The sequence below is a fragment of the Cheilinus undulatus genome, linkage group 2, assembly GCF_018320785.1.
Source record: "Cheilinus undulatus linkage group 2, ASM1832078v1, whole genome shotgun sequence".
Lineage (NCBI taxonomy): Eukaryota > Metazoa > Chordata > Actinopteri > Labriformes > Labridae > Cheilinus > Cheilinus undulatus.
This window is the reverse complement of record NC_054866.1, coordinates 33,466,380-33,493,443: the sequence shown is the minus strand read 5'-3', so window position 1 is coordinate 33,493,443 and position 27,064 is coordinate 33,466,380. Positions and strand designations below refer to the sequence as shown.

The following is a 27,064-nucleotide window of genomic DNA, read 5'->3' as shown; positions in this document are numbered from 1 at the left end:
ACACTAATTCAATTTTGATCGTCCATTCGGATACCATTTAATGCCTTTGTAGTCTAAATACAGTCAAATCTCCATAGAGAGAAAGCGCTTAACTGTTGAATGTCTTATCACAGTCATTCAATCGACTTCTCCTCCCCAACTGTGGATCAAAGCCGTATCCATCTGCTATTACTGAGCTAATGCCATGTGCTCTTTGAGTTAGAGGATTTCTGAGACGTTATCTGCTTTTTATCCTGAACTGAAGCTTTATTTCCTCTGAGACACGCTCACCAAGCAGCACCCAGTCATCCAGCAAAACAAACTCAGTATGAGACAGGAAGAAAGGAGCATTGTTTTAACTTTCATACAGGTTTACTGGAAAGATAATACTTTAATGTTGTTCATGGGTGCTTTGTTAGAAGACCAGAAGGTGACGGATGCCATCTGAGTCAATTATTGTTGTTAAGATTCTTTCTTCAATGTTGAGCTCAGGCATGAAAATCCTGACAAATATAAGCTTCCTTTGGTTGGGGGGATTAATAATGGGAAAACTGACAGCTAAATGTTCCTTAAATAAACCTTAAATCCTTGTTGCAGTTTGATCTGGGACTATTTTAGTGGAATTTGTGCACATGAATATGATTTTCTTCAAGCTGAAAAGGCAGTCTCCTAATCTCAGAAGTGACACTGTCTGAAAATGATTCTCTTCTGACAAATTTTGGAAAGATTTAAATACTGGACCCTTAAGTTACACAGAGATGTGGCATTACAAACTGCTTATACATCTAAATGAAGCTGTATGTTCTGCTCTGATTCAAGAATAAAGTTGATATTAAAGTTAAGATATTCCATGCTTTTTCAAATTCATTGTTCAGTAGTTTTTTCAAGCAAATATTCCCTTTTTGCAGAAAACTAGTTGTGTGAATTTGCTTTATTTCTTTGTATTTCATGATAGCACACTGAAACAGGGCCAAGACATTTGTTGGATTAATCAGGAAGTTATTCATCCAAGAAACAAGCTGCACATAGTCTTATAACTGTTTAATCCTTCAAGTCATTTTAAAAACGAATGGTGAAAAAAAAGGCAAATATTCTTTGTTTGCTGACTCTTGAATAACAGGGCTCACAGCTTATCATATTTTTTTCTCTCTATTTATTGTAAACTCAACAGCTTTTGGTAGACTTTAAGGCTCATAAATACTCATAAAAACAACATATGCAAATATACCAAGCAACTTTAAATATACAAAGCTGCCGCTCTCAAACCAGTGTTTCCCAAAGTGAGGGTTTGGACACCTGGGAGGGTCGTGAGACACTGACAGGAGGTCACAGGATGACACAGGAAATTTACATTGAATCATTTTTTCATTTAAGTGATATATTCTAATCAATCTGAATTTGGTTTCAGACAGAGTTTTTCAATATGGCTAAATATTTAGTAAGGGTCAACCATTATTTTTCAAGGCGGTATCAATGCCAACTAATTAGTAGTTCAAGAGACCGGTAACCAATATTTTGAATCAATATGTACCCCATGTGGCAAAAGAAAAATGGCATAATACAAAATAAAAAAAAAAAAAAAAACAATTTACTGCTCAATCTGTTGAAATGAGAAACAACACAGAGAAACACAGTAGCAACAGGAAAACACAGAGTGATGCCGTACGCTCCCTGTGTCAGTGCCACTCAGGGCTCAGTGTTGATTGGATTGCAGTCATGCGACATCTAGCCTATCGGATAGTGTTGTGGGAGGGACATTGTGAGACTGTGTAGAGTGTAAACAAAGTCAGAGGGGAAGACGCACTTCCAGTAGAGTGAAAGTAGTGCACTTTTTAACTTATTTATTTAATCAGTTATTGATAAAATAGAAAGACAGTCATCTAAATGCAAAATATGAACCTCAATAAATGGCCAGGCTCATAATTGCTCTACCCCTAATATATAGACCCAAAAGATATCCATAACATGACGTCACTCAGGCTTCCAATATTTTTCTACAGTCTGTGCTGTAGACTAAAGAAAGATGTCACAAACTGTCAAAAAGGGTTGCGAAGGTTAGGTGTTTCACAGTTCTGGCCTCTTAAAACAATGAGTAATTTAAAAAGGAGATAAACAAATTCATACAAACATGTCAAAGCTCCTGTGTAAAACATTGTGTTATATAAAAATTGGACATTTCTGATTCTCTGATTTTTACTATTCATCTTTTCTTATGTCTTTCATCTCATTGTTTGTTTTCTTGTATGACTGCTTATGTTGTCGGTTTGCTTTCAATATGTTGTTTTTATATTTTTTTGCACATAACTTTGTGTGTATAACAAAGTGCTATTAAAAAAAATACAATTATTATTATTATTATTTTTATTACTATCATTATTATCATTTATATCCTGATTAAATGCAATGTAATGAAATGTGGTGGCAGGCTATAGGAAGGATGAAAATACATTAAACTAGGTCACCGAAAGCTCTGGGACAACTGGCTGAACATTTTTATATATATTGACAGTGCTGTTACTTATTTTGAAATAATTACGCAAATAAATGGTCTTTGGATATGCAAAGCTTCAATGTGATCTGTGAACTGAACAGCAGAGACAACCCCATTCCATACAAAACATTTTTGATGTATTATTAAAAGTTCATGCCTTAACTGACTCCTCATCCAATCACACTAGATCTTCACTTATAACAAATGTCAAAGTAACCCATCATGAGCATGCTAATCCAATGGACAGTGCTGTAGCAGTTAAAAGTAACATGAACATCTGGAAAGCATTTAACTGAAGTGTTTTTAAAGAACTCTCTTTGTTTCCTGGAACTGAACAGATCTTTAACCTGGGGATAAAGAACCCCAGTACTCTAACTTTTGGCAGATCAACTTGGACTGGCTGTGCTCAGTGTTTACAAGTTCCTGGAAAATTATCTCCATATGTCTGTGTCATACAGATGTCCATGTTTTTGTGTCTAGCATCTGCCTGGAGATATGTGTTTTTTCTAAGCTCATTTCAATATCCCATTGACAGATCATTCAGGTTAAAATTAATATAAATATTATGTACAATGCTGACATCTTCTGTGACCATGAAAAAATCTGCCTTTTTATCGTAGTTTGTTATATACCTATTATGTTTTAGCCTTTGATTGATTTTATAAATCAATAATAGGATGATATAATTTGCCTTTTTTGACAAAAACCCTCTTTGATGTCAAAGTATACACAGATTTATATAATGTCAATAAAATAAAAATACGCAATGTAAAAATAAGTGACTGCATAAATCTCACCCTCTTTAAAGTGACTGACTTAATTCAACAGAGACCCAGCCAGCTGGTGCTAGTAGTCTCACAGTTAAAATAGGGGAATAGGGATTATCTGAGTGCAGTCAATGTGTCTCAAGTAATTGCAGTATAAAGACATCTGTGTCTGTAAGGTCAGGTCACCAAGTACTCCTGGCTACCATTAGACCATGAAGACAAGAGAACACTCCAAGCAATTTGGAGAAAAGGTTATGTATGACAGACACCAAACACTGCACATCACCACAAACACACCATCCCCACTGTGAAGCTCGGTAGTGGCAGCATCATGCTGTGGGGATGCTTCTCAGCAACCAGCCCTGGAAGGCTTGTAAAGGTAGAGGGTGAAATGATTAAGGCAAAATATAGGATAATCCTGGAGGATAAACTTATTCAGTCTACAGGAGAACTACAGCTTGTGAGAAGATTATTTTACGATGACCGAAGACAATGACCTAAAGAAAAAAAGGCTACAAAGAAATGATTTGAAGACAACAAAGTGAATGTTCTGGAGTCAAAGCCCAGACCTCAATCCAATACAGAAATTGTGGCTGACCTTGATAAGGGCTGTTCATGCCGATCCCCGTGCAGCCTGACAAAGCTTTAGCAGTTTTGCAAAGAAGAATGGAGTAAAGTTGCAGTGTCCAGATGTGCAAGTCTTATTGGGACCTATCCACACAGACTTAGAGCTGTGACTGCAGCCAAAGGTGCATCTACTAAATACTGACTTGAAGGGGGTGAACATTTATGCAGTCACTTATTTTAAATTGCATATTTTTATTTAATTGACATAACTTTGTAGAAATCTGTTTTCATTTTGACATTAAAAATGTTATTATTTGATTTTGGGTGGGTTTTTTTGTTAAAAAAGTTGAATTATATTAACTATACTTATAAAAATCAATAAAAGCATAAAACATAGTTGTTTTATAGGCACGGTATATTGCAGAATAATTCATTCATTCTTTATAAATGATTATAATATTCTACTTATATATGTCCAGACTCCACAGCAATGTTCCTTCCATTATTCAAACTAAACAATAAACTATAATAAAAAAGGAACAGATTTTGCTATGACTACAGAAGACATTGGTGGTTTCAGCCCGAGGAAAGATGTGAAAATGTTCCATCAAGAGGAAACCTCCCTGAATTAATTTATCTCGCTACCGAGAAGAAGTTAAATAAAGCAGTAAAATGCACTGAGGCATCAAAAGTTAAAGCACTCACTATGGACCCTTTGGACTCTCCTGAGTGTTGATTTAATATCGTCTCTTTTAAAGGCAAGTACCAATGGCTATGAGACAAATGTAGTGCAACGAAGAGTTCAACACTTACCTCTGTAATGTGGTTAAGTTTATGTATACATCCATGCAGGATGGGAAGCCTGAGGTCAAGGCCTGATACCTTTACAGTAAATCAGTAAACATATTTTCCATCTCTGCTGGGTTAAATGACACATAAAGCTTTGCAGGTTTGGCGCAGGGTCTTCAATCATCCATCCATCTTAACATCTAGACAGAGACTGACACGCTTTATGAATGTCCTTCATCAGTAACCCCGGCCACCGTAAATGAGACCTTTTTAGTCAATAGACACCCTGATCACAGCGACCACATCCAGCCGTCATCTGTCAAGTCTCTGGCTGGAGAAAGTACTTTGTCAGACTGATCTAATGATCCAGTGTTGCTGAAGCTCGTCAAAGCGCATCATCAATAACTCCGAGCATGGATGGCTCCAAAAGGCCAAAAGCATGCAGCGGTTCCCTGTTGGGCCATAATCACTCTTTAACAAGATTATTACTCCACATCGCCGACCTGGTTTGTTTGGTAGTTTGCTACAGTTATTATTGATGTTGATATCCAGCCATAAAGCTTTCATATTGTTTCACATCTCAGCACCACTCACCTGAACATGATATACGTCTGACCTTCTGCATGGCTCTGTTTTCCCTGACACGAGTTTGGTTGGCATGTCTCAGTGCATCTTGACAGACAAATACGCTCAGAGCTGACACTGTTATGCCACTGCTGTATCTTTCAATGGCAGAGTCTTGACTTGGTGGAGCCTTTTTTTTTTAAACTTTTTTCCAATATCTCGTGCAAGTCAATGTCGCCCACTTACCCTTCAGTGCAGAGACTGCACCTCCCCATCACAAAAGATCTGGCATGCTGAACAGATCATCCTTCGACTAATCTGTCTTATGTAAGCAAGCAAGTTTAAAAGTTGGGCAAAAAAATCCTTCAGTGCTGAGATAATTGGACTCAGGAGACAGATTTCCAATTTTGAGACAGCTTGGGTGAGTATTACCTTTCCAAAGGCCAGTGCTTTTCATGTTTAGTGCAGGAAAATCCTCATTTCTTTCAAAATTCGACCAGCCTCAAACTACAGTTACATCAGTGGAATTTGGCAGACTGGAACTCTATAACAGCTGCTCAGTCTTCATAATGAAGATAACGGCATCAGATGAACTGAAGACATTTGGCAATGACCTGATAATCCCTGCAATCAGCTCACCATTAAGTCTCCTGGAGGGGGATGCTCAATCAATCAATCAACCAGTCCATCTATTTCTGGTTTACATGGCACTGACTTACAGCAGCTTTTTTTTTTTAGGATACTTTCCAAAAAAGAGAAAGTCAGGCCCTGTGATGCCTAAACTGTCAGATTATTGACAGAAACTTTGGTTTATGTGGGTCTGGAGTCCGTATAAAGCCTTCTAATAAGAAAACAAGTATTAGGCCTGCAACACAAGATTATTTTGACCATCACTAATAGGACTATTACATTTCTTGATTTACCAATCAATCAAAATTAAAAAAGGATTTTTTAAACTCCCATCCTTTTATTCAAAATTATAACAAAGATAACCAAAGGAATACTTAAATAATATCAAATTATAAGTAATTATTTAAGAAATTGGATTTTTTGCTACATCAATTAACTTGAACAGCTTATAGAATAACTATCAAGACATGCAAATGTACTCCTTAAAGCATGTGTTCATCAGTTATGGACACGATACCTAACAGAGCAAATTCACACACTGCTTGGCCAAGCTATCATTCATTAAAGCTTGTTACCATGGCGAGTCATCTCTGTTTCTTTACTGACTAAATTATTCTGTATCAGTAACAACACTAGTGTTTGTCTTCATTTTTTCAAAATCGGCAAAAATTTTAATGGAAACTGATTTCTATCCCTATCAATAACTTTCTCCATTTATTTTGTGCTGTAGAAAGGTCACCTGGGGTGTGCTTTCCCTTCCTGGGTAAATTCTTTGTGCACTGCAGGTACCTGACCGGATTCGTCAAGATGTTTGGGGGAAGAAAAGATCTCACTGAGGATGCAGAGGTCCCAAAAACTTGTGTATCAAATATGATTCGTTCAGCTTTACAGGGCTAGACTGTACTCTTTGTTATATTATTTAAAGAAACTCAGCGTTATTCCAAACACAACAGTAGCAAGAAAAACCTTCCTTTGAACAGAGACACCTCAAGCACAACCAGACAAACTGGTGAACAGCTTTCTGCCACGGCCGGATTGGCTGAGAAAGTGAGATTGAGAGAGACAGAGACAGAAAGAGAGGGATGGATAGAAGCAAGCAAACAGAGAGATCGACAGACAAACTGGTGTGCTGGGCTGACTAGCTTTAACTATTCCTGCAACACATTTACAAAGAACACAATAGGTGGTTTTATTTCCCTTATTTAATACTGAATAGTGTCTTTTTTGTAGAAAATGTTGAACAAATGCACTTGAATTGTTAGAAAGGCCATTTCTTTGCACAGTAGTTCTTTCTGTTGCACACTTTCCCTTCAGCAGACAGGTATCCCAAGCTGTTAGCACAAATAAGGTAGATATTGTGCCATTATTGTTTATTATAGGCTAAATTTTCCTGGAGCTGCACTATGGCTTGACAGCAACTGCACAAAGCAGTTTGTGTGTTTGAGCCACTTGACATGGGGCTCTCACACACTGCCAAAAAAAATAACGTTTTTTTAAGGATACAGTCAGTGCCTCATAAAAGAGGTTCAACAGAAATCTCCTCTGGGGTACAGTTTTTCCCTTCATGGGTAAATCTCCTGTTTATAACAATGCCAACTGTAAACTGTGGGAAATGGTGTGATGACTTAGTTTAATCACATCGCAGTGTTGTATACAATTACACTGTAAATATACAGCCATCTTTATAGATGTTTTTATGCTGAGTTTCTCCTTGGTTTATCCTAACCTTGGCAGGCTCTGTTAATGTGTGCACATTAGCCAAATAGTCCATAAACATACACAAAGTAGGTCTAAGAGAAAGGAAAGCAAGGATAAACACATTTGGGGGCATTTGGCACATTAGCAGGCACAATAAAACAACTAAATGTCTAAATTTAACCAACTCAGAGAACAAAGTTTAAAAAAAGGCCTAAGTCACAGTCATGTGCAGATTTAGGGCACTAACCAGGGTCCTACGTTAAGGTTTTTGCCTACTTGCCCTTCAGGGCAAGTGCTTCCCAAATCTACTTGCCCCATCTAAATTCCTACTTGCCCTGTCCAGAAGGTACTTTTTCTGGCTGTCAAGTGCATATATTTTGCTCACAACATACTTACAAATAAAATCCATTGCCTGTCGACTGTTGAAAGCAATACACAACACTTCTTAAGAAAACTGTATTTATTAGCTATGTGTTAGCCCACTGAAAATTATATCTGACTTTGTACAGATCAGTGCAATGTGAAAGCTGCACCAGGTTGTTTTCCAAAGAAATTCAAACTCAGGAATTTCATGTTTACAACACTAATAAGTTAATAATACAAACTCAGAAATATTTTTCTCGTAACTGATGAAACCAACTATTCTCAGAGGAAAATGAGGTCAGCAAAACGCTGCCACTAGAGAGGTGGCGGGGTCTGCTACATATGCACCAAGTATGAAATGGTGTTTTTCTTCTGTTTTTATTTGGTTTATTCATCCTGAAACTGAAGAAATTTTGCTGAAACATGTAAATCAACCAATTAAGATTTTTCTTCTTTGATTAAAAATGTCTTCTCCAAAACTACATAGTGCCCCTTTAAAGTGCTATTTCACAGTTCCACCCTGTAACTGTCACTGTTACAGTTAGACCAGTGGTACTCAACCTTATTCTACCAAAGACCCACACTGTCTAAAAAAATACTTTAGCGAGAGCCACAATCCAAACTGGGAATGTAAGGTAGATAATAGATCAGTTAATCTGTAGTTGAAATGAAATAAAACAGTGGATTGGTGGATAATTATGAGGTTAAGTCGGATACAAATGTCTGTATAGAGTCAGAAGAACCAATATGTCAATGATAATGACCATATATTTATTTTATGTATCACTGACATCAGGCAAAAACCTTGTATCTCAATTTTTCATGATTTTAATTTATTTTAATAAATCCTATTTATGTCATTTTTATAAATTATGAACTTTTTATCAAATAATAAACGTTTAAATTTTGAAGTTAAAGTCTGTCTTCTTTATGTGGATAACAGATTTACTGATGTGACCTACCATGAATCTTCACTGATGACAGTGTTTAACTTCATAAAGGTTTTTATTTAATGTTTTTGCAGCTGTCTGCATGTCAGCAGACACGCTCAGCCAATGGAGGCAGCGACACACTGCATCTGGCTACTCAGGGGCTCCGAAGTAACAGAAACAAGAGAGGAAAATAATGAAATTAATGAACAGAAAAGCTCAGAGTCGTGCTTGCCCGATCGGCCAAGTCCTTACAAGTTTTGCTTGCCCGTCGGCTTTTTGAAGTTGCCCCGGGCATTCGGGCAACCATTAATGTTGGACCCTGCTAAGGGTCTGGGTCTGATGTGGCACAACCCACTCTGGGAGCTCATGGTAATCCGACTATCCAGCTGGACAGCACTCTCAATTGGGCAATCTGGGTACCTATCAGCAAATCAAGATGCTTCAATTTCTCCTTATATGGTTCTTTGTTTTGTGGTAGCAACCAATCAGGATCAGCCAAAGTCCAACAAGAGGCAAGTTAGTTACCTGATGGTTAGGAGAGAAAAGAAAAAGTAGTCCTCTATCTTTATTTATTTAACCTTTATTTAACCAGATAAAGACCCATTGAGATCACGATCTCTTTTACAAAAGTGACCTGGCCAAGAGGTCAGCAGCACACATAATAATAAATACATTTCAGGTTACAAAAAATAAGTTAAAACAGACAATAGTTTGGAAAGTGCATAGTTAAATTGCAGATATAATGCTGGAAACATGACTCACAATCACAAATTATGAACACAGGCACTGTTCCGTAGTCTCGAGTTGTCTGTCTTTTAAGACAGAACGAAATGCTCCAAGTGAGATGAGTTCAGACATTTTCAAATCGGACTGGAGAGTATTCCATGCAGAGGGGGCAGCAAAACAGAATGCTCTTTTCCCTAATTCAGTCCTCACATGAGAAACAAGCAGATGAACAATGTTGCTAGGGCGCAAGGCATAATGGCTTTCAGTTCTTTGAAGGAGAGAAGATACAGTAAATAAGAAGGAACTAAGCCAAGAAGAACCTTGTAAATTAGAGTCAGCCAGTGAGTGTACCTGTGAGCACTCAGAGAAGGCCATCCAGATTTGGCATAGAGTTCACAGTGATGAGTGAGGCGACAACCAGTGACAAACCTCAGAGCACAGTGATAGACAGTATTCAAAGACTGAAGACATTTGGCTGAAGCTGTCATATACAGAACATCAGCATAATCAAGCAACAGTAGAAAGGTTGCAGATACAAGATATTTTTGAGCTCTGAGGGAGAAGCAGGATTTATTTCTGAAATAGAAACCTATTTTCACCCTGAGTTTGGTGACCAAGTTGGCAATGTGTGCTTTGAATGAAAGCTCACAATCAATAAGAAATCCCAGATACTTATAGTTAGACACTTGCTCAATGGGTACACCTTGTCAAGTTAAGATTAAAGGGATGCTCCCTGGTAGCTCACTTTTATTTGAAAATACAATGAGATTGTTTTTTTCCACATTTAGAACCAATTTGGTTTCTGCAGACGAGATTGTACAACATTAAAAGCAGACTGCAAAAACTCAAAAGCCTGAATTATCGATGCTGAACAACAATAAATGACAGTATCGTCTGTGTAAAAATAATAAGGGGCATTTGACATGTTATTAGACAAGTTATTTATATAAACAGAGAATAAAATAGGTCCTAAGATCGAACCTTGAGGCACGCCTTTGAAGACCTCCAAAAAAGAAGAGGTAACACCAGCAATCTGGACACATTGGGATCTACCATCCAGATAGTTTGCAAACCAGGATGCTGCTTGGTTGGATAAGCCAATATGCTGGTGTAGCTTAACAACTAATTATGGTCTTCAGTGTCAAATGCCTTTGACAAGTCTATAAAAAGAGCCACACAGTATTTCTTACTGTCCAGAGCATGGATAGAAAACATTTAAAACCTTGCAGGCAGCTGTGACAGTGCTGTGCTTTTTTTCTGAAACCAGACTGAAATGACGATAAAATATTACTTGAATCTAAAAACTCCTTCAGTCGATCACTGACTAACCTTTCAAACACTTTAGCCAGTAAATACAATTTGGAAATTGGCCTATAATTATTCACTTCCGAGGGTTCAACTCCTTTTAGTAGTGGAAGTACAAAGGCAGACTTCCATATTTTGGGGATTTTATTAGACATCAGACTTAAGTTAAAAAATGTAAGACAGCGGCTCTGCAATAAAGTTAGCAGCCAGCTTAAGAAAAAATGGGTCAAGTTTGTCTATAGGCAAATGATGAAAAGAGAACATTTTTTGCTTCTAAAATGGGATTACTGTGCATTTTACATACTGGAACATCACATGTGCTCAAAATCTGCATTGGTTTTATGGAGATAAATGACAGTGATAGATTCTGTTCTATTTTGTAAGAAATTTGATTTTTTTTCTCCTGACAAACAAGGCCTATAGGATATAAATAAAGATGTGAAAAGGCTTGTTTATTGTTGATCTGGTTGTGATTTGTCTAAAGTTCTATGAGATTCAATTTTTGATATGTCCTTTTGTTTATTTCTGGTCATACATCTTTTGATAGATTCATCTGACACACTTGCAGCCAGTCTTGTAGTACTCGAGTCCAGGACTAAGACTCGAGTCCAACTCGATTCCTGATTTGGAGGACTCGTGACTTGACTTGGAGGATGAAGAGGAGGACTCCAATCCTTTTTTGCTGAACACTTTGTCATCCTGTTATATTTGTTATTTTTGTGTGAGAAAACCCCTCATAACTGATCAGTGTTCATGCAGCGCCCGGTGTGCGTTCACCTGCATGCATGTTCTCATGAGTCTAAGCTGCTGTCTGTTCAAACAACCAAAGGAGAGAGAGCAGGAGGAGCGGGGCAGTCTGGGTGACAGAGAGGGGAGCTGAGAGGCTGATAGGAGGTTTAAACCTGTGAAAATGTCCACCCGCTGCTCGGATTCTTCATATTAGTTGCTGTTGCTGCTGTACAGTAATCCTACTCAGTCTTGGACAGAGCGATAAAAACTCTTAAACCTTGTAGTGAGTCCCATTAGTTAAAAATATTAATCCAATGTTGAAATCTGCTTTAACATCGGCGAGATAACGCTGATTAGTGAGTTGAACGAGGTGGCATACAGTAAAATTATGATGTGTTTAATTACAGCTCAGAATTTAGAGTATTGAACGGGGATGAAATTAAGACCTTTTTATGATGCGTTCAAATGTCCATGGAGAAAAGTGGAAGTTTTAGTGAGAAATCTGAATAAATGCAGTCATTTAAAAAGAGGAACATTAGTAAAAGATACAGGTAAAGCATGAGTGCAGTTAAAAACATGTTGTCCCATTTTTCCACCATAAATAATCCTGTTAATATAATGAATATCATAGATGAAGAGTGTGATATTTAAGGATTATTAAGAAGAGTATCGATATCAATAAAAAAAAAATCACCCTCACCCTGGACTGGTATGTTTTTGAGGTTTCATCAGCTAAAACTAGAGTTAAACTAGGAAGGTTGATCAGGACTAAATTGTGACTAAAACTAAAAGTATTTTTCTTGAAAGACTAAAACTAAAAACAGTTGCCAAAATTAACACTGTCTTTAAGGCTACTCCACCACAGGGTCATGGATGTTTGGTTTTGTTCATGCACAGCTGCTGTAAACAGCTTTTCTAGTCCTTAAGAATAAAAAGTTGAAGAAATTCATACATTAATGAAACACATCAGTGTAACCCCACCTGGAAAGCTGGAATGGCTTAAAAATGATTAATAATTTAATTTAATTTGGCTCTAGGTTTTAGGAAATGGGGACTTGTCTAGGACTCGGACTCAGTAAAAGGGACTCGACCAGGATTTTTCTTTGGTGACTCGGATTCGACTCAGACTTGAACACTGGGGATTCGGGACTCGACTCCGACTCGAGGTTTGGTGACTCGACTAAACACTGCTGGCAGCACATGTGTTCTGATAGTCGAGGTTGTCGTGAAAAAAAAAAAAAAAAAAAAAAAAAGATGTCTAAAAGTTTATCATGCTAAAAGGGTTGAGATACTACAGGCATTTTAGCATAAAAAATACAGGTTAACCAAACATAGCAAAAACTGGCTTGGGTTCCAAGGTTTACAGAAACTTGTGTGGATATTTTTTAAACTATAAGTAGTTTACTTAAAGGGCCACTAAAAGTGACCTCAGAGGCCTACCCAGGCCCCAGGGCCTCCAACTAAATAGCCTAGCTTCACCACATCTACCTCCTCCTCCACTCTTCAAGTGTGGACTTTTAATTTTCCCATGCCCCTGGTACTATGCAAAGACATCCAAAGCACAAGCAGGGTTGTATCAATCCCCCTTCCTTTCTCACCATATCTACGCCTCAATTTTGGCCCAAACATGCCTTGCCGTATTGTCTATTTGCAGTTAGGGTAGATTTTCTTCCATAATATAACACACAGAGCTCTTCACAAAATTTCAATAAACTGTGAACGAAGATGAAAAAGCTCCAAATATCTTGGAACAGAACAACAAAAAGTTTCAGCATTTTCAGGATGATCTATTGCTTTTCTCTTTGGAGATATTGCAATTTTGAAGCCTCATCTGACTGAAGTCTAAAAGAAACATTTTGTATATTTTTCAAGTTTAAACATAAAAAGATGAATCATGGTGACTTGTACACATTTTGTGTTGCAGACAATAAGCATCAAGGAAAGTTCCTCTTTAAAGATAAGGATGGATAAGGAAAGATGTGTTTGGTGAGAAGCTGACTCTGACAGCTGTGTGCTGCAGATGGGTGAACTTCACATGAACGGGGGCTGAGTATGAGGGCTGGCTCACCCTAAGTAGAAGCTATAGCTCTATCATGTAAATTATATTATGCTAATCTATGCTACACTCAGCATGGTCAGCCAGTGACTGCATGCAACACATGAAAATTTCATGTTCTGCAGGATTTTATACGGGCTACTAAACAGCACGTCCGTGCATGGACACATGGGAGTCTACTGGGCACATTCCAGGGTACAAGAATCAATCCAAAGAAACAAAGCCATAAAAATCCCCTGAAATGAAGTATTACTGAAATTAACTCACTGCTGGGAACAGAATAGCAGCAACAGCTCTCGTAATTAATCGCCACACATCAATGAACAATTTGGAGACGAGGATAGAGACACCCGATAGATGTTGATGTGAGGGATGGATTTTCTGAGCCAGGCTTCCAGCACTGTGTCAGCAAGAAATTCCCCCTGCTTAAGTGTCCTCCTGCTCATGTATGTGTAATAATGTGCTGATCAATGTGCTGAACTGCTTACTTAAGAAGAGAGCAGGCAAATAAACAGACCACACAGCACAAACTCCTCATTTAACAAGGTTATCAGTAGGTCGTCTTGTACCAACAACTTTCCTTGTCGATTGCAAATTAACATTGGGTGAGAAAATCAGGCATAAAATGAAACAGTATTAGCAACACATGCATAATATCAACTTCCAGAACACTTGGAGACTGGAATAAATATTGATTTATTCCCATCTCAGATGCATCGCAAATCTATTTTGAGCTGGATATGTTCCTCTGAATTACAGAGTTTTAAAAAATCCTCTGATAGGTGTCAGATAATCTAAAACCAATAATTTTCAGCTTTCCACTCATATACTGCGACACAACTCGAGATAAACCTGCTAGGTTGTTAAAGCTTGAGAAAAGCCCAAGGCGGTATATTATCAGTTGGTGAATCTTGTGTTTGCACATTAGATAAATATCAAATGAACACATGCACCACAGCAGGCATCCTAACTGGGAACTTATTTTTATGGATTCGGGCCAAGTGCGTTGGATTTTTCTGTGGCTGCTGTTTTCTTTCAGGTCCCTGAAGCTGTGCGTGTTTGTGATGATCAAGTAGTGAGAATAATATGAATGCAGCAGTGAGGCAGCAATGAAAATCTCCTCACAGGCTTTAAGATTACAGGGAAAGGTTTAATCAAGGCCAGCTGAATTTTTCATCCATTGTTTGTCAGCTCCAACAGACAGAAATCGAGACCTCAAAATTCAATGGTTCTTTGAAGAAGTATTAAAATACATAGGGGACTCTGTCAGCAGGGATCTGCTCCAGCTCCCCCGTGGTTCTTCAAGGGTAGAAAGGGTTCAGAATTATCCACAGTGTGATTGGCCAATGGCCATAAAGTTTTAATACAGTGAGAATTATCAACACAGTGTTAACACCACAGTTCCACAGCCATCCTTTAGAATGCAAGACAAAACACACTGGGTTTTAATAAAAAACATTTATATTTTTAACTGAAATTTCTCATTGTTATAACATATTTAATGACAGATAAGAGAAGGCAGTTAGTTAATTGTTTGTTCTTTAGATAAACAGTTTACATTTGGCCACTGGAGATCTGTTATGCCCACTACATATAAGATAAGCTGGCATTGCTTGAAATAAAACTGAAGCCAGGCACACTAAGAGATTATAGACGGCACACATGATGACTAGTTGTAACAGATTCAGCAGTTATTGTCAGAAATCAACAAGTTTGTCCTCCATATCTCATAGGGCTGGGCAATTAAACGCAAATTAGATTAAATCGCAATATGGCCAGCTGCAATTTACAAATCGCAGAAGTTGCAATATTTCTTTAATTTGAAATGTGTCAAAACAACAGTTAAATAAGAGATTTTATGCACAATATGCAAACATTCAAGTGTCAGTTTTTTTATAGTGGTTTACAAAAATCCTCCTTTTTGTGTTTTATGTTTGTTTTTCTTAATCAAAATGAGTGACATAAAAATGATAATGCTCTTAAACAAAGCAAATGACACCACAATTGCAATATGAGGAAAAATAATTAGCTCATTCTATTTAAAACTGATGAAGCCTAGCGTTACTTCACGAAAGTCATACCCCAGGTGCAATCAGCTTCACCTCCCCCACCCCAGCCGCCTCCTTTATAGCTTAACGCTTGTTGCACCCCCATATTCAGATACATCCTATTCATGCTGGATTGGTTGCTTTGGAAATGATTTCATTGTTTTCATTACACATGGTCTTATTTATGGAATTATGTATTGCTTGAATTTGTTGAAGAAATACATAAGATTAACCAAAGAATGATCACATATTGAATTGAAATCGCAATATTGAGGGAAATTAGATTATTTCTGCAAATCGTTCAGCCCTAATATTTGATATCCATCAGAATCTATGCATCATGTTTACTATCATCACTGTGGATGTGATTTTTTTTACTTTATACAATCTATAAACCATGCATGAAAAATGCATGACTCAAATTGCTGATTCAGAACATTAAAAAGCAGCAGGAAATTCCTACGTCCCACAATTTACCTAGAACAAAATGCACTGATACTCTGACAAGACAACCAGACAGAAATATGGTCAGCTACAAAATACCATCCACAGACTCTTTGTTATTGCACTGGGGTGCTAGATTATGCATGCATCTCTATTAAAGCCAGACGTTCAACCAAACAGAGAAAACACAATGTGAAGGTTGAGGCTCTTAAGCGTTCACTTCACTGGAATAGTTAATGCTTCAGCGGTCTTCCAGCCATTAATAGGCTGCAGAGTTAGAAATCTCAGGCTGATGAAGAGCCCGCTGTACGACTTTCTGACAAACAAATCAATATGCAAGGACAAAATGATCTCCCATCACAGTGGCATGTTCAGTTGGAGTAATTCATGGAGGCATTATCTTTTTCCTAATGCCTGAGTGATGAATGAAAAGTGGATTAAATGCACTACATTCTGTACCAGACTTCTTAGTTCAAAGAAGAGAGCCTTAAAAGGATGAGTAGAACCTGTAGTAGAAAGCACTGCACAATAATATATTGTTCTAATGCATTATTTAATGGCACTGTGAGGAAGATAGTGTTTGTGTGCATTTGAAATTCTCTATGAGAGCCTGTAGCTCTCTTAATTGGCTTTCTCAGGAGAGCCAAAGGAAATGCTACTCTAGCAGAGGATATTGATCAATATGACCAGATGCAGCTACTGAAAGCATGATCTAAATCAGTGTCACCTTCAGGTATACAGCAGAAGACAACCATAAGCTGCAGTTTAAGACATCACTGCAAGTTCCCCTTAATGCCACGCTCAGCTGTTGTTTACATAATGGCATCACATCACTTTATTTAAATGGCCGTATAAAGGCTCTGACATACAGTGTCAGGGGTAGCAGTTTGAGGCTGCCACAGTGGCAGGGGGACTGCACAACAGGCACTCTTCAAGGAGACAGATGCCACCAACAATTTTCTTTCAAGAGTCAACACGAAGAGAGGGAGACTGGCTGGTACCAAGGAAAACAACATGAAGAAAATTTGATACTATAGCGTGGTTTAAATGCAGCAGGCAGTATGTTTATTCCCAATATTTTCAGGTCTCATTCCATGCAGGTTGCTTGGATTATGACGCCTGCTTACCATCAACTGGGTGTTCAATATCATACCACTTCCTGCGCCATGCCCCTGAAAGAATTAGCTTTCTCACCTCCTATGGATCTGTAAGAGTGCAGCTCATCTCTGAAAAGGACTCTTCAATAGACCCAGCTCCTATTGTACATTCTGCTCACACGCTGTTGCTCCATTTTACATGAGCCTCTCATCATGAGGCACCGAGCAGGTCAGTCTGTAAGCACCAGCGCTCCTCGCGCTCACCTGTTTTATCAGTCATTGTCGGAGAGAAACAACAGCGACTTAGCCGCAGCTAACAGGCAAGCTGCAGGCACATGTTCATGCTCTGTGACAACAAATGACACTTTTCCTTACTCAGACACAACGCTCAGATGTGTGAGGGGCAGAGAGCCTCCGAGATAAAAGGAGGCCACGAAGCAATCAGTACTTCCAAAGGTTACAGAGCCAGAATACGAATGTCTGTGTGCGCTTCAATGTTGGAAGGTTTTGGAGAGTTTGCAGCTGCTTCACTTTTAATGCAGTTCAGAATGGTTTATTTCATCTAAACCCTTGAAAAACAAGTGTGTGCCAACACGTTTCATCGACTGTAACACATTTGTTGTGACATAAATGACAGTGCGAGTCACTTAACAGCAAATAATGCAGTTCATTCATCCATTTTAAACACTGCTTGTCCTGCGACAAAAAATGGATGTAACAGAGGGTGGCAGTCTATCCCATGATGCAACTGGTTAGAGGAAAGGTAGACTCAGGACAAAGGCTGTGGGATTTTATGATACTTTTTGACTGCATGTTTTAAAATGAAACAATCTCTATTATTTAATAATGCATTGTATTAAAAAGTAAAACCCTAACATGCCAGATAGGCTGCCTCATATACATATATATATATATATATATATATATATATATATATATATATATATATAAAGATAGATAGATAGATAGATAGATAGATAGATAGATAGATAGATAGCATGGGATATATTTTCAATCTATTTAACTGAAATAGGACTGTGTACATTATCAACATTCAAGCAAATTTTAATGTACCCAAGTCAGCAGAGAGGCTAATTTTCATTCGTAGTCTCTTTGCCAGAAGTTATTTGGCATCTTAGACTAAAATATAACCCATTAACATACACAAAAAGAAAGGGGAAATAATAATGATACTACAGACATTTACTACACAGTTCACAGGAACAATAATTGCTCAATATTAGACATGCTATTGTTAATGTTACTGTGGGTTTCTACAGCATCACTGTTGACATTGTTGGCTCTCAATCAACCATTTCTTGACATTATGTTTAAATGGATAATTGGATGGTCACTCTCTAATTGATTGTGGTTTTCAATTCCACTGATGTGATGCTCTGAAGGAAAAGACGGGCTGGCTATATGTGGTTTTCTTGAGTGGAACTATGCAGTCCCTCCTAGCTGCACTTCTAGTTGTTCTGTTCACATTATTTTTAAATAAAGGTAGATAACAGGCGCTGGTGTAGTTCTGTGGGTAGAACAGGCACCCATAGATAGTGACTACAGTCCTCAATGCACTTGTCATGTCTTCCCCCATTCTCTTTCCCATATTTCCTGTCTCTCTTATGCTGCCCTATCAGATAAAGTGAAAAATGCCCCAAAAAAATCATCTTAAAATAAAGGCAGATAAAGGTGGGGGTGATAAGCCACAAAAATCCTATAAACTAATGGTTTTCAACTTTTTTGTTGATACAACTCAAACCAAACCAAATTCTTAAGGCACACCATATTCATTTCAATAAAAATACCCACTAAAAACCTGTACAAGTAGCTTATGTTATTGTGTAGTTGTAGTAAAAATGTTCGGTTGTACAAAATTCCCACAGCACACTGAGACTTGCCTGAAGGCACACTAGTGTGCCTTGCCACACCATTTGAGAACCAACGAAATAGACAGACATCTTTGTAATTAATTAGGTATTCCCAACTGAGCAGACTATACTGCTTAAGGATGTGGCAATAATGAAAACTGAATGGTTTCTTGTCTAAAATTTTGAGAAGCATCTGGCTGCAGACCTCTATGGTGTGGCGTTTTGGCCTCATCTGTTGCAGACCTCTACAAATACAAGCTCTACAGTGGGGGAGGTGACGGACTAAACCTTGTTTGGTGTGTTATTTTTGATTTTATCCACCTCCCCCTTACTCTAACCTTTAGGGTTAGGGGGCCTAACCCTAACCCTCTTTGGGCTTTTCTTAGTTTGTGGTGTGTTAAATTAAAATGTTTCCACCTCAGTAAAATTTGGATTTTTACTCATAAAAATCTACTTTTGTGAAAAATGGCCACTTACCATAACCGCTGACAGCAAGAAGAAAACATAAGTCATTCAGTATGTCATTCTTATTCCAGCTTGAGCAATGTACGTAACTTCCGTACTGAGGTTTGCAGCCTGAGCCTCTCAAAAAATTTTGAGTGCTTGTTTGCATTCCAGTGGTCATCTGGGCATCAGTCCATAGATGGTGTTTGGGAAGGGGAGAACTTTACATCAAAAGATGGGTCTAAGGGTGCCTGGGCAAACATTCTGCCTGTCCCATTCATTACAGGCCAATCAGAGCAACAAAACACGACGTAGTGGGCATGCCCCACCACCACGAGGTGTAAAACACATAATGTGAGCAAAACAGACAACTGTTATCATTATTCACCATCAGTGGAGCTAGTTGGGGAATCAAGTCAGTCAGGAGAAGAGCAAAAAACAACCTTTTCTTGTAATTCTGTTTTGCTCTTCTTTTTTAAAAGTAATGTTCAATTCTGATTAAATTACCACTATTGCTAACCCAGGCTTACAGTACACCCAAACCACACCCATAACTACAACTAGTTCTCCGCAAATGACGCTGATTGGTCCCACCCTTCTCTGACGAGTACAAGGAATGACTAGGGATAGTGATGGTTACGTTTTATTGACACGGATACCCTTAGTAATACTCCTTATCGATCCAAAGTCCTTATTCCTAATTACAGCTTTCTCCCTAGCAGAAACTCCACATCTCACTTTTGGACCAATCATTCCTGTCTCCAGCAAGTTTCGTTTTAGATTCATTCTTCACCATGTTTACGCTTCTCTCCTTTTCCAGCAGTGTGTCTCCATTCCTTGCTAGCTTTCCAAACTTTCACAGACTAGGTGTTGCAACTCCTACATCTATTCTGTAACTAAAGGCCTTCACAGCTCTGTCTATAATCGTCTTTCCCTCATGTCAACCTGACCTCCTCACTGTATCCTGAGCTAACTCCTGACTGAGGCCTTTTCTTTTCTAAGGGGCTTGGTGTATATATGTCAGTGTCCATATTGGTATCAGCTAAAATGAGCTTGGAAATATCAGCATTTTGGCACATATGCATGTAAGCATATGGGGTATTGGCAAAAATCCAATATTGTGCATGCATAATTTCAACACTGGGTTAATCTTTTAAACTAATGAGCTCCAATTCAAAACTGCAACTGATCTTGCTTGAGGTTCTTGAAGATGTTTCACTTTTCCTCCAAAACATTATCATTCCAAGATGGTTTGCCTTCTCAGCAACAAAGGAGGGACCCAACAAGCTTACACAAGAAGAGAGTATCTTCTGCAAAACTGGAGAAGGACCAAGCCATTGACAATGGACAATACCACAGACTATGCTCAGGGGAAGTCACTCTGTGTATACATTGACTACTGAAGATACAAGGAAGGATTTCCACTCAGAAACACCCCAAACCACATAAGAAACTCCCAGGAATTTGCTGGCAAGTGGAATCGGACTGCAACCAGAAGAGGCCATAGCTTCCTGAGATGTCACTTCCTTGTTCCCTTGCATCTCCATGGCCAAAGCAGTTTGAGCCACCAAGAATCATCTGCTGCTAGGAGCTAGCCTACAAAACAGCACTTCCCTCACCCTGGACCAAATCTGTGCCATGCTCCCTATTTCTAGTACAACAGAGACTTCTACAGGCAGAAATATGGGTGCACCATGGGCTTACCAGTGTCTCCTACAGAGGCAAATCTCTACACGCCAGTCACTTTAGAACTAAAGAAGCCTTTGGGGGAGAGGCGTAACGCCTTTAAGAAGCAAGTCCAGTTGCCCTTTTCACTAAGAACTGGACCATGACCTGGATGACTGAGAACCTACAGACTTCTAAACCAGTAGGAATTTGTTCAAAGTTTTGGGGTGCTTTGGGATAACAGGGTAGCTGTCCTGCAGTATCCAAAGCGAGTGTTGAGGGAGCATGCTACTGTGGAGATCCTGTCAAAGGCAGGCTGCTACATTTTGATTTAACTTCATGCACTGCTGATGTGTTATGAGATTATTTCGCTCTTGCAAAAACGGATGTTTATTTTGCACCAGTGATGTTCATCCACAGAACCTACAAGACTCAACAGCAGTATTGATAAACTAAAGTGTTGATTTCAGGTTTTTAAGAATGCAGAATCAGGTCCTTACAGAAACGGGTTTCGATCTCCATCCCAAATGATGGCAGACATGGAATCCATCAGCTTTTCAATGTTAGATATTGACCACAGCTGCTAAAAACATACCTCTTTTCACTTGAAAGGTGCACTGGAGAGGAATAAATCTACTACACATATCAGGCAAACTCTTGTTCACAATCTAAAATGCAGAAATATAGTATGTTAGCAATGTTACAGTAGCAAAATGCTGTCCAAGTATTTGATTGGTTAAGAAAGTGTGCCTGCCATGCTATAGGACTGTTTTTATTGTTTTGGTGGTATTAGAAAAGGTATCAATATCATTTGATTTTAATTGGTATCATATCAGAGTTAAAATCCTTTCATGACAACCTTCTCATGTTTGGTCACAAGCCTGAAGCAGGCTAATAAAGTCGCCTTCACCTTGAAATTAGCAAAGTTTAGTGTATTACAGATAAAGTACAGGGCCTGTCTCTTTTACACATTCACAATAACAGCCTGAGCTAATTAATGCATACAAAACCCATCGTGCTTTGAGGCGATATCATACCCTAGTTTCTGCACAACTTATTTTTGTCCTCAGCCCTTGTGAAAATAACTCTTTCCCCTGTGATAAGTTAGACAATACTCACTGTAACAAACACCTCTCATAAGTGATCACTAGCTCTGTTTACAACATGTAGAATACCACTGCAGTAACTTTTTGGAGTAATATTTTAGTGCTTTTACCTTTTGCTCCCACTGAAATTCATAATGCAGCAAAGTTAGAATGTGTTTATGCCTCTTGAGGCCTGTGTGTTATTTACCGCCAGTGTTCAGTACTCAGAGTGCACCTTTGCTTTTTTTCCTGTCACTTTAATACTGGCTAACCTTAAAAAATAGATATAGAGGGGTAGAGCTCTAGTGAAATTGCTTTAGTGCATTTGTGGCTACTCCTTTGATCTTTTTGGCTACTTGTAATTACGCTATCCCTTGACTTTTTTCATGCATCTTGAGCGCTAAATAACTCGACTCGCCTCGGGTGAAACGTCGCTCACTCTGTGTACTGATAACAACTTAATTAGAACGTATTTCCTCCTTTCTGTCTAATCTGCATTGAAGGTCCAGAATTCAAGGAATTAACAAGTTAATGCACAGTCTTTCAAGTCGGTCGCTGTTTGCATCATAATGCCCTTAATGCTGGGGCAACTACTTCTCTACACATCAAACCAGCCTTCATTAAAATGTGCTGCAACAATGCTGAACATAATGGTGCACAGAAGGGGATGAAAATCATACATAATGCTTGAACCTTTGAATTAAAGCTTTGGGTAGCTTAAAATAAAAGTAATCTTTGGAGCAAACGTGTAAACTCTGCAAATGTCAGCGAGCAAGTATGAGTCACAGTAAATAGCTATTTTAATATGCCTTGAATAGAGAACAAAAAGAGGTTTATACAATCTGTGATGAAGCCTTTTATGCTCCCAAATACTGATCAATAGCCTGTGTGTGCTGTTATTCTCTCATTCCTGTAGTGGCTGATAACCCTCCTCTGGTCCCGATTTCATAATGCTAACACATGACACCGGCACTGTGAGCAGCTGCTGTAACACAATGCAACAGAATGGCAAAGAAGAAAGAGCTCATTAATCTCACCCTACGGTCTGTAAATGGCAACCTAGAAAGCAGACACCCTTCCACACATGCCATCGTCACTTTACTTTCATGCATAACCTGCTGAGATATGAATTTTGCTCCGCAGTCAGCTTCCTGCCTGCAGTAGCATTGCTGAACACAGAAGTGTTGGCAATAATGTATGATAATGATAATGACCATCCTGCCTGATTTCATTAGGGTAACACATGACAGTGAGTGCTCTGAGCTTCTGCTGTAACATCCCTGACAAGCCAAAGACAAGACCATTAACACTTATGATGCACAGCTCATAAAAAGGCATCTAAATACATAAAACGACAGTTTCTCAAATTACTAATCCAATTAATCTCAAGGGTCTTGTCTTAAAGGCTAACCCCTATGTTTAACATGAAATCTGTACCATGAACAGCTTTAACTACATCCATTCAGTCACAAGTACAGAGTCCATTCTCCCCTCACTACACAAGAACAGTGAGCCGAGCCCTTGAGCTGCCTGCTTGTGCTTTTATTTTTAGAGAATAAAAGCCTCATATGTGACGTATACAGTATGTTTTCATTGCTTGTGGACATAGTAGGCATCTGTCAGAGTGTGGACCAATGCCAAGACCCTGTGACAACTTTCATTTTTCATGTTACTGTGTGATTCCAGCAGACAGCTGCAAAGGAAGTGGTACTATCTCTTCCAGCGATGCAGGGACACATACAGTCCTCAGGCTCAGTCAGAGTAAAGGAAGGGTGTATACTGTAGATGCAGCTGGTACTCTGTGTTTTCTATCAGCACTGCAAGCTGCAGAAGCACTCACTGCACGCCCTGATGTAGCAACACGGCCAGGGCCAGTGCCTACACCTTCCCCAGGGGGATGTTTCTGAAGGTATTATGCGGATAAAGCTACCAAGGATGACTCCACTTCAGTTTAAGCATTTGACATCTAACCCTGCTTAATAGAATTACTACCTCCACATGGATGCCCAGGACCCTCACTTCTTCATGTCTGTTTTGTTGTTGCAGACTTCCTCTGACAAATTTCCTAAGACCAGATGCTGGCCTCCTTGGCCTATGCATGCCGAAATAAGAGTGCAACGAACTTCCAGCAAACGCTGAGTTGGATCAGAGGAGGCCGAGCTCACCGAGTTAACAGGAAACTGATGAGAGCAGCTAAAAAAAAAAGACAGCTACAAACATAATTGCCAGTGTTCACTCACAGCGCCCATGAGATCATTATCATGCTGCATCAGTGCTTCTCTATCCCTTTTATCATCTCCAAACCTGCTTAGCTGATTGTCGAAAAAAGATGATGTGCAGCCCTCTTGCTCACTCACAGATACACCAGTGAGGCCTGAGCTCACCGTAAAACAAAATAATCACCCCAATATATGCTTTTTAACTCCACTCACAGGGACACTAACAAGTTTCCTTCATAATTCAAGCTCTGTGGCTCCACAGTAAAAAAAAAAAAAAAGGTCCACTAACTCACTCTACTCTCTTCCTCTCTGTGCAATCTGGCTCTGATGGGAGGAATTCAGTTGCTGCTTCTAATTTATGAAGAGTCTTGGTGTCTGCGTCGTGCTGATGCAGACACGCCCGGGCCATTTTTTTTTCTTTCCACATGCAACTCCAGATTCCCTGGGAATTGGAGTCATGTGTCATATGTTTTAAGTGTTTTCATGGCACGGTAAAAGGCTACAATCATCAGGGCTGTTTCTGGGGCCCATCAGACTGCATCTTAACAGCACTAACACTATCAATAACTGCTCCACCACGTGAGGGAGGGGATTGATCTCAAGTAGCTTGAACACATCTCAGCTAGACAGATATCATATTATTCAGGAGACTATAGGGAATGGCTGCCTTTAAAGTGGAGCAAAGATTTGCACATTATGCAAGACTAGATAGATAGATAGATAGATAGATAGATAGATAGATAGATAGATAGATTTAGTGGCCTATTATTCTTCATTTTCTGCACAATCAATGCGGCACATCAGAGATCAGGACAGTCATCCACACATGCGTCAAGAGGGCAAAGTCCATTGCACATTTCTCACGAAGTCTAGGTGACTTACCAAAAGTGGGACTAATAAATCAGACGCCGAAAGCTCGATCCTATTGCACACCATTTCCGCCGTCCACGCGCTCGTCTCGCTGCTTAAAATTCACACAGATGGAGTTCATTTATTCCAAATTGACGCGTAAAGACGAAAAAAGGCAGTATCATTGAGGCTGCTGAGGGTGAGAGCTCATGCCGGGTACCAAAAAAAAAAAAATCCAACGGACGTGATGAGCCGCTGAATTGAAGTATCATCAACAAGACACAGTGGGATATCTTCCAGTTACCTGCATCAGGATACGATAAAACCCCACCTTAAATCCCAGTGCGATCCTGTTGAAGGCGGAAAATGTGAAAGCCGAAATCCCCCACCTCTCTCCTCCAAAAACATCCAAAAGAGTCCGGAGGCTTAGCTTGAAGCGTCCGAGACGCGTTAAAAGAGGGTTAAAGCGTCGGTTCGCGACGCATCAAGTCACCCCTCTCCCTCTCCTCTCTCTCTTTCAGGGTCTGTATGAAGAAACAGTGGATTAAATTCCCATTAACGACTGTTAGGAATCGCAGCGCTGATGGAGTCAGGACTGGGAGAAAGAAAGAGATGCTGCAGTCCGGCGCGATGGGTCTGCGACGACTGAAGCTTGTGGCGTCAAATTAAGGCGGCAAGTCCGTCAAAAAAAATCACGAAGGTCGATGAAACTCTGCCACCAGTTTTCAGAGCACTACTGCGCCCTGGCAGTTGTTAGCCATCTAACTTCCCCTCTGTGTGAAGCAAAATGAAGGAATCCCACCCATGCACTGCCTCTGTTTCCCCTCTCTAATAGTATGCGTACCCATGCGAGCAATTAGTTTCCATGCTCCTTCTACAAAAGCAATGCGGTAGGATGAGGAAATCTCCCTCACACTGTCCGTCCAGCTCTACTCCTCATACATGCAGGCGTCCACCTGCGTAACAAGAGCCCCATAGAAATGAATACACGTTGTCACGCCATGATGTCTGGAGCCAGAGCCAAGTGACCACATCTCTTTTTTGGACACATTTCATACACTGAGCACTGCAGCAACGTGATGTCATTTGAAGGTGGGAAAAAAAGAGGCGAGAAAAACACCGAGAGTTTGTGTGGTGAAGGGTGAGGATGAGGAGAAAGTGTTAATACAGAGAGGAGGCGCTGTGAGGTGTTTGTGATACTCCGGGAGAGGGCTGGTGGGGCTCGTGGTCCTGCACAAAGATGCTGCAACGGAGGGGAGGGAGAGATGAAGAGGAAGGAGGGGGATGTTGGGTCATTGCTGCACTTTCAAAAAAGAAAAGCATCTTCCAGTCTGGAATAAACACCCCTTTATTTTCTTATCCCCCTCAGTCTAGAACATAATACCAAACTTGACCACCCACATGCTTCACAATGCACCTCATGCTTTACTTCTTCCTGCAGGACATGAAACACTCCTCCTGGCTCGGATCAATGAAAAATGGATATCCAGCATCTTGAAAAATAAACATGAATATCTTCCCACCAGGAAAAGGAGGGGGGAAATAACAATGGGTAATCCTCTCAGAGTTGCAGAAGAAAGCATGAGCCAACCCCATCCCTCATTATAATGTGTCTCTGAGAAGAGGATAACATGTTTTCTGTAGGGGTTTTGTGTGCATCCACCCCCTAGTGTATTGTCTGTGTGCCTGAAAGGAGACCACAGTACATGTGATGAGAAAGGGAATTCTGGTTGACTTGACAAATCC

General features: G+C 39.4%; 1 protein-coding gene across 2 annotated transcripts in view; it reads right to left on the bottom strand.

The window, feature by feature from the left end:
* The window catches only part of lrfn1 (leucine rich repeat and fibronectin type III domain containing 1), a 207,197-nt gene extending 181,522 nt beyond the window's left edge, over nucleotides 1-25,675 (bottom strand). For both annotated transcript variants that reach the window (XM_041808469.1, XM_041808461.1), the window contains exon 1: nucleotides 25,352-25,675. The gene's annotated coding sequence lies outside the window, so the exon portion shown is untranslated. The remainder of the gene's footprint in view (nucleotides 1-25,351) is intronic.
* Nucleotides 25,676-27,064: the final 1,389 nt, after the last annotated feature.